Raw genomic sequence first — 15,469 nt, 5'->3', positions numbered from 1 at the left:
TAGCTGCAAAGGATGAGTGGAGAGTTTAGACTTTTTCCTTCATGAGGCTGTCATGAGATGTCCCCAAACTTCTACCAGGGTGAGGCCAAAGAAGGCCAAATAGAGAACTGGGACTTTCATCTCCACAAGCTGGTAATGAGGTCACCTCCACACAGTGTAGGAGGAGACCATACTTGATGGTCTCCAGAACTTCTGCTCCCACCCAGAAGTAATGAGGTGCCTCTCCATATTCCTGCTTGAGTGCTATCAGTGGAGCCCCATGGAGTGTCAAGACGTTCCTCATTGCCCAGTGGTGTTGAGGCTGACAGCACTGCAGTGCCAGTGGGACCCCATGGGAACCAGAACTCCTGCCTCCACCGAGAAGTAACAAAGAACCCTTGCCTCAGGTGCCAATGAAGACCAAATGGGGAAACTAGATATCTACCTCCACTTGGCAATAACAAAATAGTATCTTCTCCTCCCTTTCCACGCCACAGCCGTGTCAGAGAAAGCCAGCTAAAATGGAATTTGCGTTGTGGGGCAATTTACATGGGATTGATCAACCAGCAGAGGAGGTAAAACATTCACATTCATTACTTTTCTTTCCTTCAAGTAGATGTAATGGTATCAGTGTTTACAATGTCAGTGGTAATTTGAGGGTCCTGTGTCAGATGCAGGATGCAGGATTTCCACAAGTCAGGTGGAGTAATTGAAAACATGGCAGGTGGCATCTGACAACAGAGAAAAGTAATGAATCCCCAAGCTAACAGGGCCTTCTACTTGCCACTTACCCATCAACACTGAGATTTTTAGCTGCAAAAATAACTTTGTATTTAAAGAACATGAAATTACCAGAATCCAGAAAATTTTTATGCTGGGTGGGAGGAGAATACACACACGCGCACACACACACGCACACACACACACGCAAGCAGGATTCTTTTGCCCATCAAATAAAATGAAAAATTGTAGAGGGCCACACACAAGGTCTTTTATGGTCAAATATAATACTTTTTCAAATAGGTGGCAAAAGGTAAAGATCAGCACAATTGGTATCTAAAGAAGCTTTACCAAAAACTACTTTTAAGAATTTTTAGGTCTGGGCTGAGGGTCTTGGCCACACCCCCCTGACACTCGCACCAGCCCAGCGATGACCATCCAGCTACAGCAGGAAGACCCTGGGCTCCCAAGCTGGGGGGGCAGGGCACAAAGGCTTCAGCCACACCCCCTGACATCTGCACCCAGCCCAGCAATGACCAAGCCACCACTGGAAGCCCCCTGCTCTCCCCTGCAGGAATGAGGGGGCTGCCACAGGCCTCAACCCCACCCCTCCTCCTTCATCCTTCTCCCACCCCATTTCCTTCTCCTTTCCCCTCTCCTCCTTCCTGCCAACTGCTCTGCAACAACATCATAGAATATAAAAAGAAGAAAAAAAGTAATATTAATAAATAAATAAACTTTTTTAAAAAAAGAAGTTTTAGTTCCACAAGAAGAGAGTCTTAGAATCGAACCCTGATTTCAGAATGCCTATGTATCACGAGTGGAAAAGTGTTAGGCTATTGTACTTTGGGGGATGCACCCCAGGCGGGGCTTGTGACTGTCCAGGACAGAGCTGTCTTCATTTCCCTGTTTCCTGAACTGGCTGAGCTGTGATCTGTCCAGTCTCCCGGGAGGCTTTATTTCCTCCAGCTTTTCTTTGCTTCTGTCAAACTCCACACTTAACGCATTCCTTCAGCCAACCGTTGTTTCAAATATGACACGTCCCTTTCTTTCTTTGCTGATGTCGTAGCTGTTATTTAGCCTTCTTGAATGTGTTGTTTTATAGAAAGAAAAAAAAAAGACAAAAAGTCCTGTGTCCCACTGGGTATTTCAGCTTCAAAAATCAGTTCGGAGGACAAAAGCTGCACTGGGAATGGTTGGCCAGGATTCCGGGTGTAACGCTATGTAAACCTCAAGACTAGAATAGTCTTCTCAGATCCTGAAATGCCGCAGAGCAGTACAAAGGAGAAAGACATGCTCTTTGGTATTTCATGTTACTTTTTAGTCCTGAAAGAACAAGTTACCCAATAGAAAATTTATCTCAAAGCTCAGTTCCTTTGCTGGCTTTCAGTGTTAGATTTAAGTCCAGAAAGAGCAGTAGCAATGCTGTTACTGGGTTTTTTAGTTTTGTCAGTCTACAGTAAAAAGGAAGGGAATTTCTTGTTTACCTGCATTACTGAACCAGCCTTGTAACTGGTCACCTTTTTCTTCCCTTGCTTCCCCATCCCATCCAGTTTATTCTCCAAGAGCAGCCAGGGTGAGTATCAGATGGCAAACCTCCTCTATGCAAAACTTCAATGGCTATGCCTTTCAGCCCAAGTTTTACACCATCTCTTCACCCACTCACCTCTCTTACTGTGCTGACCTCCTCTACCACTCCCTCACACCTCTCCAGCCACAGCTCTTTACACTCTCTTTACTGTCCCTTGCACACACCGGGAAGACTCTAGTTTTAAGGCATCTGCACTAGAAGATCGTACTACCAGGATGCCTATTGACATCACTACCTTTAAGACTTTGCTCAAATAGCAACATCTCAAAGAGACCTATCTTGACCACCCTCTAAAACACTGAACTCCTTTCTTCTACTTCTACTACACTTCCAACTCCTTTAATCCTGATCTACTTTTCATTTGTTCATATTATTTATTCTTTTGTTTACTGTTTGCTTACAATGAAGGCCTACAAAGGCAGAGATCTTTGTTTGACTGATTTAACTCAACTACCTAACACAGAACCTGGCAAAGGCATAGGAGAGACTCAAATTTGTTAAATACATTAATTAATGGTAAACTGACATATATTTTTTTTCATTAAAGATAATAAAGATATTATCCTAGAAAGAAGAAAAGACATTGTTAATAAAGTAATTGCAATTCACAATCACTGAAGAATCAAAAACTGTATAATTTCTGAATTCAAATTCATGGATTTTGGGGTTTTTTTAAAGATTCATGGAAGATCCTCAATATCCATAGAATAAAGGTAAACTTAAACTTGTAAACTCAAGTGAATTTGAGTTAGAAGTAAATTAACAATTTTGGGAGCATTTTTTAATTGCCTTCATCTAGGAAATCAGACCCACCTTCACTTTCAGACCAGTCGCCAACTTTCAGCTGCAAAGACATGGAAACTAGAATTTTGGTGCAGTATGAAAATTCTCTCCTAGAACTTAGGAAAAGTTCAAAATTCTTACCTGTTGCTTGGTGCTTGTATCAGTTAATCAAACTCCTTCCTGAATCTGGAGATTTTCTTGGTAAAATGCTCTGGTTTAGGGCCTGAGCCTGTGCTCCTGACTCATGCTCCCTAGTCTCCTAGTGATGCGTTTTAGCCTTTGTTTTCTAATCTCCTTGCTCTCTGGGTCTCTTGACTGTGCAGACCCATGCCTTCAACTTGTTCCTTGACCTATGTGGTAGAACCAGACATGCATCATCCAATCTCTCTTCTCGGAAATACTTGTTGACCAGGTGTTGTGAGTGGGGTCAGCACATAGCCTCCAACTGTCAGCCTCATCAGAAACTGCCTCAGCTACAAAGTGCTGTCTGCCTCATGTTACATCCCTCCTTGGGGAAGCATGCATCCAGTGATGGCCCAGTGATGGACCTCTAAGGAGCAGTACTTGCTCCAGAGACTCTTACTGTTTGGCTAAGGCATTGCCAGCCATGTATCACTATCCAGCTTCTCCCTCTGCCAATCCGGCTTCCACCCCTTTCCTTCATAGGTACTTATCCCTAATAAACGTTTTACATTTCCAAACACCATTTCATTATCTGCTTCTAGAGAACCCACCTGACAACAACCTCCAACACTCCAACACAACTAATAGAAATCAAAAATTGAGAAACATGGAGAGGTAGAAAGTAAAGCAGAATATGTACAAGCAACACTCAAAGAGCAATATGATAAGGAAGGGAGTTAAGGTAACGCTAATAACAGGAATGACTTCTCACTGTATTATATGTTAATATCGCCTGACAACGTAAGAAACTTATTTTGCTTTTTTAAGGCTTTAAACCAAAAATCTCTTCTAATTCACCCTCTGGAAAATCCTCCTTTATTTTAAGTTGATAATTATTTTACAAAAAAATGAAAACACACCAATGCTGGAGAAATGATAAGAACATAGATTAGGACCTGAATGAGGACCTAGGAGACCTGAATTTACTATATCGTAGAATTTAGAAAGATTTCACCCTGAAATTTGTAAATTAATAACACCCATTTGTCAGAAATTCACTTCCAACTATATATCTTTCAGTTTTAAAATAATTTTAGAATGGAGTGGGGTTTTTTTCTTTTTAATTCTAAGAAACAATGAATTTACTGTCACTATTTCTGTTGCTGGTCAGTACCAGCATGTGTTGGCTGAAATCATTTACCTCTGCTTTATTATGGTATTTCTTTATACTATTCAAGGTAAATTTGCCTTTGATCCGATGCATCTAATATCTAGGAGACACTTTACCTGGATCCAAAACTGTGCATAGGTGCCGCCTTCTGTTTGCCTGAGGGTGAATATAGTTAGCATTTTTTAAGTCCCTTCTAAGTCGCGTGATCCTCTGAGTGGCTGATTTCTGTGCCAAGCCCATTCAACTTGGCCCCTTAAGAGCGGTTCTGAATTTTAAAGGCCGCTTGTTTGAAAATTCATGAGCTTCTCAATGATACATTTCCTTTTTTGGCTGCCCCACTGCTCAGTTAGTTCAGACAACAAGCTGCTTAGGGACGGATAATTTTTCCTTTTAGCTGCCAAAACCTACATGGGGGGTGGGGGGGGGTTGGTGTTTTACTGCTATTGTGGAATTTTCAGAAGTTTGGAAAACAGAGGATTTTATTTTTTGTTTTGTTTTGATATAGGACATTTTGACAATGGCTTTGGCAGTGAGACAAAAATCTCCACACTTATAAACCAGAATAACATTTGCCGCCATCTGGCTTCTATGTAGCATCCTCTGAGTGGGATGGATGTAAAAACAGTTAGCAATTAAGAGGTTTAAAATGGCTTTCCCATTAGTCTCTGAACTGAACTATCCCACGGTAAAGATATAATAGGCAACGAAGGACTTGCTGGTTATTTGTCAGTACACTTCCCATCATGATAAAAATTGTCTGACCCCTGCGTTATTTCTTAATTTTTCAATCTCCCTTTGCTATCAGTACCACCATTTACCCCGATTGCTGAACTCCAATTTTTCCTAAATATAATATCCCCAGTTATAACAAACCACCAAATTCATTAAAAGATCCACTATATGCCCAATTTGGCTGCTTATTCTTCCTTTTGAATATGACTAAGTCTTGATTCCAAGAAATGTAGGAAAACTTTAAAACAGCATAATATGAATCACTGTCTTTTAATTTTAAATTTCCAGGTTTAATCTTTATATGATAAACATTAGATATTTTATTAGCATATTTTCAAACAACATAACACAGAAGAATATTTGATTCTTGAAATTGAAAAGACATAGTTCCTTTAAATCAGGAACTGTGCCTTTGACCTCTTTAAAATTATTCAATTTTATAATAAATAATAATTTATAATAAATAATAAATACTCAATATAATAGTATGTACCAAGATATATAAACAGCATTACCAACTTGGAGGCTTGTCAATTTCTAGTACAATAATAAGAGACCAAAGTTATCCAGTGCTCTAGAAGCAAATCTGGAGAGCCCATGCTGAGATGGTAGTTCGGGAAGAGGTTTCTATTTTCCCCTCACCTGACTAGCTTGCCCCCGCAGACTCCTTTCCTTTCAGTTCAGGAAACATGATTTACTGGTAATCTACAAAAGAAACTTTGTGCTGTCACTTATTTTGCACTTTTTACATACAGTAACATATTTTTATCCAAGGCTTTCAGATATTTCTCACTTCAGTTGTCAAGTTTAGAAAGCCCAGAGCTAGAAGAGATCAGACAGGAATTTTCCCAAACAAATTAGCATGTTGAAGGAGGATGACGTAAATAGTAGACTCATTGGCAGCGTGAATTTCCCCTATGCTTGAGCAAGTTTTGCAGCTAAGATATTAACAAGTGATGGTTTCATGCACTTGGGCTAGTGATTTACGAAGTTGCTTCCAGACTTAATAGAGTGCTGGAAAGGATTGTTGTTACACCAACTAAAAAGAAACATAAAATGGTAATGAATGTTATGAAATGTCATGAATATTTCATCTCAAGACAGGCAATCAGATTTATCTTAAGGTTAGAGAACACAGGCCATAAATCAGGCCCAAGGTGGAGTTGCTTGAAGTTTATAGTTGGTGAGAACTGTTAACATGTTAGGTGAGGCTACCTGTGGCGTTTATTACTTCAATCACATGTTAGAACCCAGTTAAGATAAAGAAAAAAAAATTAGTTTTAAAACAGATCACTTTTAAAAGGTTCAGCAAAGATTTCTTGGAAGCATTAGAGGTATTTTTTTAAACAAAATTGGCTTTATAGAAATTTTTTCATTGAAATTATTAAGTATTCAGAACTATAATCAATATTTAATAAAAAGGTATCATAAAGCTATTATGTTTCCATAAAATGGTATAATGAGCATGAGCTCATTTTTTAGCTATGAACCATACATATAACCATCATTTATATTAAATCTTTAACACATCACCAGTTTCAAGGCAATTTCTCATTTGGAATATTTATAGCTAGCTTAAAATTCACTACTTATTTTGTTAGATAGGTATATTTTATTTCTTCCAATAGGACCCCAGAAAATCATTCTTCCCCAGTCTACAATGATAACACAAAAGTAAAATTTAGTTCAGTGATGACGGGATTTTTCCCCTTGCTTGGCAGCTAGCTGAGAGCAAGCCCCTTAACTCCTTTAAGTTAGGTTTTTCCCCTTTCTTTTGTTTGTCAAAGTACAAGAAATGTTATTTCAATATGGAGATAATCTTTCTGCAATTTTTTTATTTATCTGACAGTGGAAATTGAAAGCTAAGTTCTCACTCATTCATTTGATCAGCAGTATTTTGAACACTTACTATGTGTTCCGATGCATCTAATATCTAGGAGACACTTTACCTGGATCCAAAACTGTGCATAGGTGCCGCCTTGGTTCCACTTGGTTTCGAGTGGAAAAAAGGGCACCAAAAGGCATGCTCCATATACCTAGCTTGGACTTCCTCACAACATGGTGGTCAGACTTTTACAAGACAACAACAGGCTTTAAGAGAAAGGAAGTGGAAGTTACCACCCCTCCTAAGAGCTAGGTCCAGAATTGGCATAGCATCATTCAAAGTTCCTAGATGATGGGGATGAAATAGTTGATTAGTAAAACATTCTTCCTATCCTGTAGAATACATGCTTCAAGAAGGGGTACAAACAAGTAAAGAAGCAATTACAAAATGTGTGATGGGCTGACATAACAGGGGCTGTCATGTGAGTACAGGGAGGGGCATGTGCCCCAGAGCTGAGGGGTCAAAGATGCATCTTGGAGAAAACAATGCCTAAAGTCGAAGCTACCTGAGCAGTGAATGAGGTCATGATGAAGTAAGGTGCAAACCAGGAGGAAAGAAAAAACATGATTCATCAGAGGAGCTGAGAAAAGTTTGCAATGGTTCAAGTGTGTTGAATGTGTGTTGTTGAATGCAGAGATGAGGAAGGAAGCCAAGGAGGACATAACCTGTGCCTGCAAACCCTGCCAGGAGTGTGAACTCCACCTCAGGGCGGGAGATTTCACTGAAGGGGCTCAGTACTGTAGCGATATAACTGGATTCCCATTTTATTTCGTTTAAAGTTAAACCTCTTGTTTGGTAGAGAAAGCATTTGACACTTCTACTCTTCGGACCAAAATTAAAATCAGGGATCTGACTAGATGCTATATGTCAGTGAGGAAAGGGTTTTGAAAGTAATTTTACAAAGAGAATGGGGTGGGAGAATCAAATCACTTACATAGAAAATGTTGAACATCATTTTGAATGGTGGAAAAGAGAGTGATCATGTAGATACATCTCTCTGAGAATAAAACTGGACTGGTGTTTGTTATCCTAAAGAATTTCCTGATAATCATGGAGTAGTTTCAAAGTGAGGTCATGAGATCTCTTTACAAAGTTCTTAAAAGGATAAAAAATCATGCCACTAAGGAGGTGGATCTCTACATTTCAGCATCTCTGCCCTTCTCACTACCTAAATAATGTAGTATTAAGATATGGCTAATGTTGATTAAGGAGATATGATGTGCCAGCCCTGGTCTTAAGTGTTCTACATGTATTAGCTTATTTAATCTTCATTTTAAAATCTACATAGTAAATACTATGAATATCCCCATGTTAGAGATGCAGGAATGAGGCACAGAGTAATTTGCCCAAGTCACACAGTCAGTGAGTAGCAGAGCTGGGATTTGCAAAGGGAGACCCAGTGTTCTCTGTCATGACATACTACATAGCAACAAGTTTACACAGTTTTCACAGTAACAATCAGTAAGCAAATAAATTAAAATTACCATCAAAAAGAAAAAAAAATTCCCATTTATCCTTTAATATTATTTTATGTCTGTTTATAAGGAAGTTCACATTTAGAGGAGGAAGAAAATTCCAGTTTGATTTTCTGTGAGGCAAACATACTTGTGCAGATTTGACACTCAGAGCAGTATATTTGCTTATTGTTTACTGATGAATAAACTTTGCGTTCTTACTGTGGTACTCCTGCACAGTAAGTGCATTGAATACATGACATCACTTATAAGGGAATAAATAATTTTAAAAAATTTCCCTTCACAGAAAATATATCATACTGAACTGTCACTAACATTACTCTAAACTGAGCTATAATATTATTACCTACTAGATGTCACATCCTTCATTCAAAATGTAAATTGTGTTTTTAATTTCTAAAGGAAAACACCCTATGTGTTTAAGCCAAGATATAGGGAATAAATACCATAGCCTCCCCATACAGAGAGTCATTTGTTCAATTTTCTGACCTGCGTCAGCCCAAAGTACAAGGACAGCAAAGGATGACAAAGGTTTCCAGCAGAAACAGATTTATAGTCAGAATCAGTTTTTTCTGTTTTCATTTATTTTGAGTGAATACAAAGAATAATCTTGCTGCTAATAGAAATGCAGCAAACCGAGCCATTAAATTGACAGTGTGATCTATCCCACTTCACACTGCTTTATAAGCAAAATGTATCATTCTTGGGAGCTTTCTCTGGTTAAATAATTGTGAGAAATATATCTCTTGCCATTACTTGTATTGATAAAACACAGCATGTCGTCCTAATTCATCCTTCCACTGTTCTATTTTATCCTCCACTGAGCGATTGGGATTCTGATCACTCTGTGTTCTGTCAGATTGAAAGCCTCTATCTACTCATCTGTTATTCCTTATGAAACAGAGTTCTGGTATAACATCTGTTTTCTCACTGAATCAGCACCCATCTCAGATTCCAGCAAGCAATAACCTTGGAGTTCCCTTAGAAACCCTCAAGAGCTCCTGCTATGTCAAGTTTCTGCTATACATTGAAGCTATCTAACAGAATTAATGGTCAATGTCCCGTTAACCCACTTTCACTTTGGAATTTAATTTGGGATACATGAGTTTGGTGGAGTACTGTTAATGTTTTACTGATTTTTGAAGTTAGTCATCACTTGGTTTAGAAGGTTGGAAGCTTTAGCTTCATATCTTAAACTTGATTCTTTCTCCTTTTCTTGTATTGATGTCCAGCGACAGCCGTATCTTATTTTAATCTCAGAACACAGAGAACATCTATTTTGTCACTCTTAGGAATTTTTATGAAATTTCCCACGTCTAATAACAAAAGACAATCTACAATTTCTATTCTGAAACTGGCATCTGTTTGGATATTTTGTTTGTGTTTCTTGATGGAATTTGACTGTTGAAAATTGATTCATCAACTTAGTTCAAATTACTGAGAAAAGATTATAAATGAATGAAAATCAGAAGCTTATTCTGGTCATAACACAAGTAATAGAAATACATAACCTGGAAAGTTTGTAGATATTAGTCATTTTTTATAATTAGTCATAACATGCTAAAAGCCAAACTGTATAATTTAAACTGATGTGTACATGTGTATATAAACACATAAACATGTATATGTATATACTTATATATTTATATACCTATACACCATGTTAATAGAATTTAAAAATTATTATCAGAAGTAATGAGTTACCTACTGTTTCATTATCCAGTGCTGCAAAACAATTCACCGAAAACTTAGTGGTTTAAAACAACAATAATTTATTATTTTTCACGATTCTGTCAACTGATAGGACTCAACTGGGAAGTTCTTCTGTTCCTTGAGACATTGACTGAGTCACTCACTCGGCTACATTTACCTGGTGACTAAGCTTAACTGGAAGGCCCAAGAAGACTTTACTCATATATCTGACACTTTGGTGCTCTTCCACCAAAGGGTACCAAAAGGCATGCTCCACATGCCTAGCTTGGACTTCCTCACAACATGGTGGTCAGACTTTTACAAGACAACAGGCTTCAAGAGAAAGAAAGTGGAAGTTACCACCCCTCCTAAGAGCTAGGTCCAGAATTGGCATAGCATCATTCAAAGTTCCAAGGACAGTGCAAACTCAAGAAGTAGAGAAATAGACTTTACCTCTTGATTAATAAAGCAACATGAATATAGAGGAAAGGAAAAAATTGATGTTCATCTTTGGACACAACTCAGCATACCTACCTACATTTAAATTTCAAAAGCCTTTATTTCTATATTTAAATAGTAGTACACAATGTTCTTCATTATACTAGATAAGAGTTACTGATTTTTCCAAAACATTATCCTGTCTAAATCCCACGTAACCCTGCATGTTTAGAAATGGGTGGATTAATCTGCTTGTTATGCTATCGTAGACATTTACTAATCTTAACATTGAAATCAAACCTCAGATTTCAGCCTGATTGTCTTTTCCCCACTATGCTTCCAATTTTCGCCAGTTTTTTCTTCATTAGTTTACATTTTCCCCATGGATACCATGTGAAACCAAGTGGAAACTGAAAACTGAAGGCAAACTTATAAATGTGTTTACACATATGACCCACTCAGTCTAGTCAAACCCAATCATCCATCCAGAAGAGCAAAAGGGACCCAGGGCAGTGTGAGAAGTTGCCAGGCAGTGTTTCTCACCATCCATCTTTGTCAGCCTTGGTTGGACAAAGTATCTTCATTTTCAAATTATTCACACCAATGGTTTCCCCCATTGACAGGAGTAACTGAGATGACTTTACATTTAGCAAGAGTTTAATAAACGTTAGTCACAAAGTATTCTTTCAGATATGTCAAAGAGAGTCATCCCAATACTTTTTGTTTGAAACATTTAAGACCCCAATATATGGTGCCCATTGGGAATATAAAGGTCATTATCACCTTTTCAAAGTTTCAAGAAGCTAAGAAAACATAAAATACTTCCTGATATTTATAGTTTTATTTTCTTAATCATTAATGTAATAAAATAAAACAAATTGACCTTTCATCAAGGTTTTCATCATAGTGCTTTCAATATCTTCATGTGAGATCAAATCAAATCAAACTGCTCTATTAATGACATAAGGATATTTAACAATAAAAGGTTTCTAAAACAAAAATGGAAGAATGATTTTAGTGATGGATTTCTTATCTGCAGATTAAAGATTTGATTGACATAAACCTCACATAGAAAACTCCTCTGTAGTTATTGCAGAGTGGTAAAGTCAGCTCCTACAAATTAGGAGTGATATATGGAAGGGGTAGTTTATTGATTAACTCAGTACATATTTTTTGAACATCTATTATGTACAAGTTGGTGCTGATTGCACAATGAAAAGCAGAAAAGATGCAATCTCTGCTTTCACAGAGCCTCCTGTCTAATGACAAATACAGACATGCAGGCAGCTACAATCTAGTGTGATTTATTTTGAGAGTAATGGGAAGTGGAAGCACACATTAGGATCCCCTAATCCAGGGGAGGAGGTCAGCAATAGCCTCAATAGAAAAGAATGATCAGAAATGTGTAAAATGGAAGTTTGGGGGCAGGGGAGAAGAGTATCCTAGATAGAGGGAATAGACTGCCCATAGACTCAAAGTTAAGAGAGGATTTTCTCTTCTGTGAACTGAACATCCTTAGTTTGGTGGGAGCACTACAGTGAGAGGAAACTGTGGAATGAGGATTCAGCTTCAGCAGGAGCACCACTAAATCCTGGGGAGTGGGAAAGAAGGCTTTTGGCTATATGTCTATTAACATTCCTATTTAAAGATTTCCACTTATAGAGTGTATCGTGTACATTTTTAGCTTTTAACAGCATGTGTGTACATATTTGAACATACCGTACACAGTTTTTTAAATGGGGAAAAATACATCAATATGTGAACCAGATGATTTTTTTCTAAATTTGCTACTTTGTCCTTTTTTTTGCATTTTTAAAATGTTATACAATACTATGCATAAATATTATATTTAACATAAAGAACAGCATTGTTTAAATGTAACTTAACTTTTGAATATAACTACAACTCATATGTTTCCAAACCTTTTTATACTTCCTCTGTTCATAAGGGACACTTTCTATACAAGTGTCCTTTCTGTATTTTAGTAATAAACGTTTTGTATTTGGAAGATGTCAGCTAAATTGAGTGAGTAACTAACTTCAGAACTGGATCCTTTATAGGAACAAAAGTAGTATTAAGAAACACATAAAAGTATATATTTTATCCATATTCTCTACTCACAGAGCATAATCCTTAAGTCCTGTAAATTTGAGATATATGCAATATTTGAATCCAACAGAATTTAAATTATTTGGAACATGCTATGAATATCGTAAATATTACTAAAATTCATCTCTTACACAAAGCACCTCTAGAAGTTAACATTTTTCTGATTCTAACAGGCTTTTCCCAGTTTTCTGTTCATTAGGCATCCCCCACAATATTTTCCCCACTATTTGCTTGTAAACTCTGCTTATTAAACCCAAAGCCACAAGACCATCACATGGCTCAGAATTTAAACTCAGAGAAGACAGGAGAAACAAACTCGTGTTTAACCTTGTAATATGGGTGAGGCCCCAGAAGCTGCACACAGAATAAATGCATCTGGTGACGGCTGCAATAAAGATGGTCAGAGTGATGATGACACGTCCTCGAAAAGCAATAAAAATAAAAGGTGCTTTGTCCTCCCAGTTCCATTTCTCAGAGCTGAGTTTATGCTGTTTTCCATAATCCAAGGCATGACTGTCAGCATAGAAAATGAATGATTGGGTTCTTAGTTCATGCACAGACCTTCAGAGGCCGCTGGCATATTCAGATCATCAAAATTCATAACTTAATTTGTTTACTTTAAGGAAACTCTCACTCGGTTATCAAATATAACATGTCTTAGAGCTAAGATTTAAAAGAAAAAAAAAAGCTAACATGCCTGAATTATTAATTATCAGTTTACAGTTTAAATCGTCACTTGGCAAAACAATTAACTTTTCCAAGATTGTTATAACAAGTCTTGGGCACAGCTATAGCAAACATTTGTGTTTGTATTAAATCTGGCTATTTCCACATATGCTCACTGTGACTTTAAGAACACAGCCATCAGGAGAAAGTAAGGCCGGCAGTCATTCACATTGTGCTGATAACAGCAATTTAGGTTGGTAGGCTAGCTGTGTCAAAAGGAACACTAATATTAATATTTATAACTTGCCTTTCTCCTGCTTTAAATCTACCTGAGACATTGTCATATTTACCTTCAGGCTATTTTTATGAGAAACACAGGTACCAATTTAAAAAAAAAAAAAAACACGTAAGGTAAGGTTTCTGTAATCTTAACTTTTAGCATAGTTTAGTTACAAGTGAGAAAAATGACATAGGTATTTGAAGTTCCCCAACTGACATTCCCTAATTGGATAAGAAAAGGGGTTCCAATTATGTATTTTCTGTCTAGCTGCCCCACCAAATCAAAAGTGTGACTTATAGATTGAAGAAAGGAAGAGGACTGACCAAATCTAAAGGAGATTGATTGGATTTGTAACAATGCTCCACTGTCATTTTCTCCCACAATTGGAAACCTTGTTCCAGTCTTTTAAAGTCTATGGGGAGAAAATAAAGTGGTGGATAGGAACTACATCATAACAGGAGAGGTTAAAAGCGCCCTGGGGACTATCCCCACTATTTTCCTGCCTTTAGCCAGACTGTTACCCAAACTGCATGGGGAAAAGTACAAGGGGTCTTCAAAAAGTTTATGGAAAGACTGTATTATCTTTTAATTCTGTTTTTCCACAAACTTTTTGAAGTACCTTTGTACAATCCACAAGTGGTAGGTCACGTCCTTTTTTAGTAATGAATTCTAATATATCTAATCTCTTGGGTCAAAAAATGTATCTTAATGCTTAAAATGTCAGTAAGAATGCCTCTAAGATTTCCTACTTCCTTCCTTTCTACATTCCTTCCTTCCTTCCTGATTTTCTGAACTACATAAACTCAGTTCCTTTGTAAAATCTTTGGGACAATTTTTCAGTGACATTTTATATTCAACAACCTCCCTTGCCCAAGAAAATCTGCAAGTAGCAGAACAGGCACAGGGTCTACAGCAAGTGAACATGGATGCTTTTTGATTGAGTGATGAAAGCTTCATCTAGTCACGAGAGCCACTTGTAGTTAGAGAGATGCAGCCTAGAAATGGTAGAACAACGAATGAACTGTTCCAAGTAACAGATCGAAATGAAATGGATAATATACAAGTGAGGCGTGAGTTCTTGAAGTCTTTCTCGAATTCTGGGTGCCTCAAAATCATCTGATGCAATTATAAAAATATCCGTTTCCAAAACTCCCATCCCCAGAGATGAGGCCCAGGAATCTGCATTTTTAAGTAGTACCAAGGTAATTCTGAAGCAACTGATCTGTGGACCACGCTTTGAGAAACACAGAGTAAGAGTTTATATTCTACTCCTAAGAAAATAAGTAACAGTCATTTAGAATAGTCATTCGATAATGCCTTATTGCTGATACTTAGCAGAAAGTGCAGAAAACAAGACAGACACTATCCTGCCACCACGATACTTACACTCTTACGTATTGGATACAAACAAGAAGAGGAAGAAAAAATACAATTATATAAAAGAACCTATCTAATTTTTGTTATATCCTTTATCTCTGATCTTGCCTTTACACAATAGAAGCTTTAAACAATGATAATTAATTTAAAAACATAACTTATTTTACATATTTTTAAATTCATACGTAATGACAAATTCCCAGAGATGAAAGAAAATACAGTAAAATATTTCACTAGGGCCTCATTAAATATTATGATCAATTAGAGTTTGAGTTCTACTTAGATATAGCAAGCTAGAAAAGCCCAGTGTCCTAAATTAGGTTGAACTGAGCTGCTTCTCTTGAATTTCATGTTGGGCAAATGGCCCAGTGTGGAATCATGTGGTTTGGGTGAGGACTTTCCTGGGCTTGGATCAGGTCTGGTTGGGGCCTTTAAAAAATGATACCAA

General features: G+C 37.4%; 1 pseudogene; it reads left to right on the top strand.

Moving 5' to 3' along the window:
* The first annotated feature begins 259 nt into the window (after positions 1-259).
* Positions 260-15,469, top strand: part of LOC134369429 (E3 ubiquitin-protein ligase RNFT1-like) — a 74,919-nt pseudogene continuing 59,709 nt past the window's right edge.

Source organism: Cynocephalus volans, chromosome 1, assembly GCF_027409185.1.
Source record: "Cynocephalus volans isolate mCynVol1 chromosome 1, mCynVol1.pri, whole genome shotgun sequence".
NCBI lineage: Eukaryota > Metazoa > Chordata > Mammalia > Dermoptera > Cynocephalidae > Cynocephalus > Cynocephalus volans.
The sequence above is the reverse complement of the archived record's forward strand: the minus strand, read 5'-3'. Positions and strand labels throughout refer to the sequence as shown.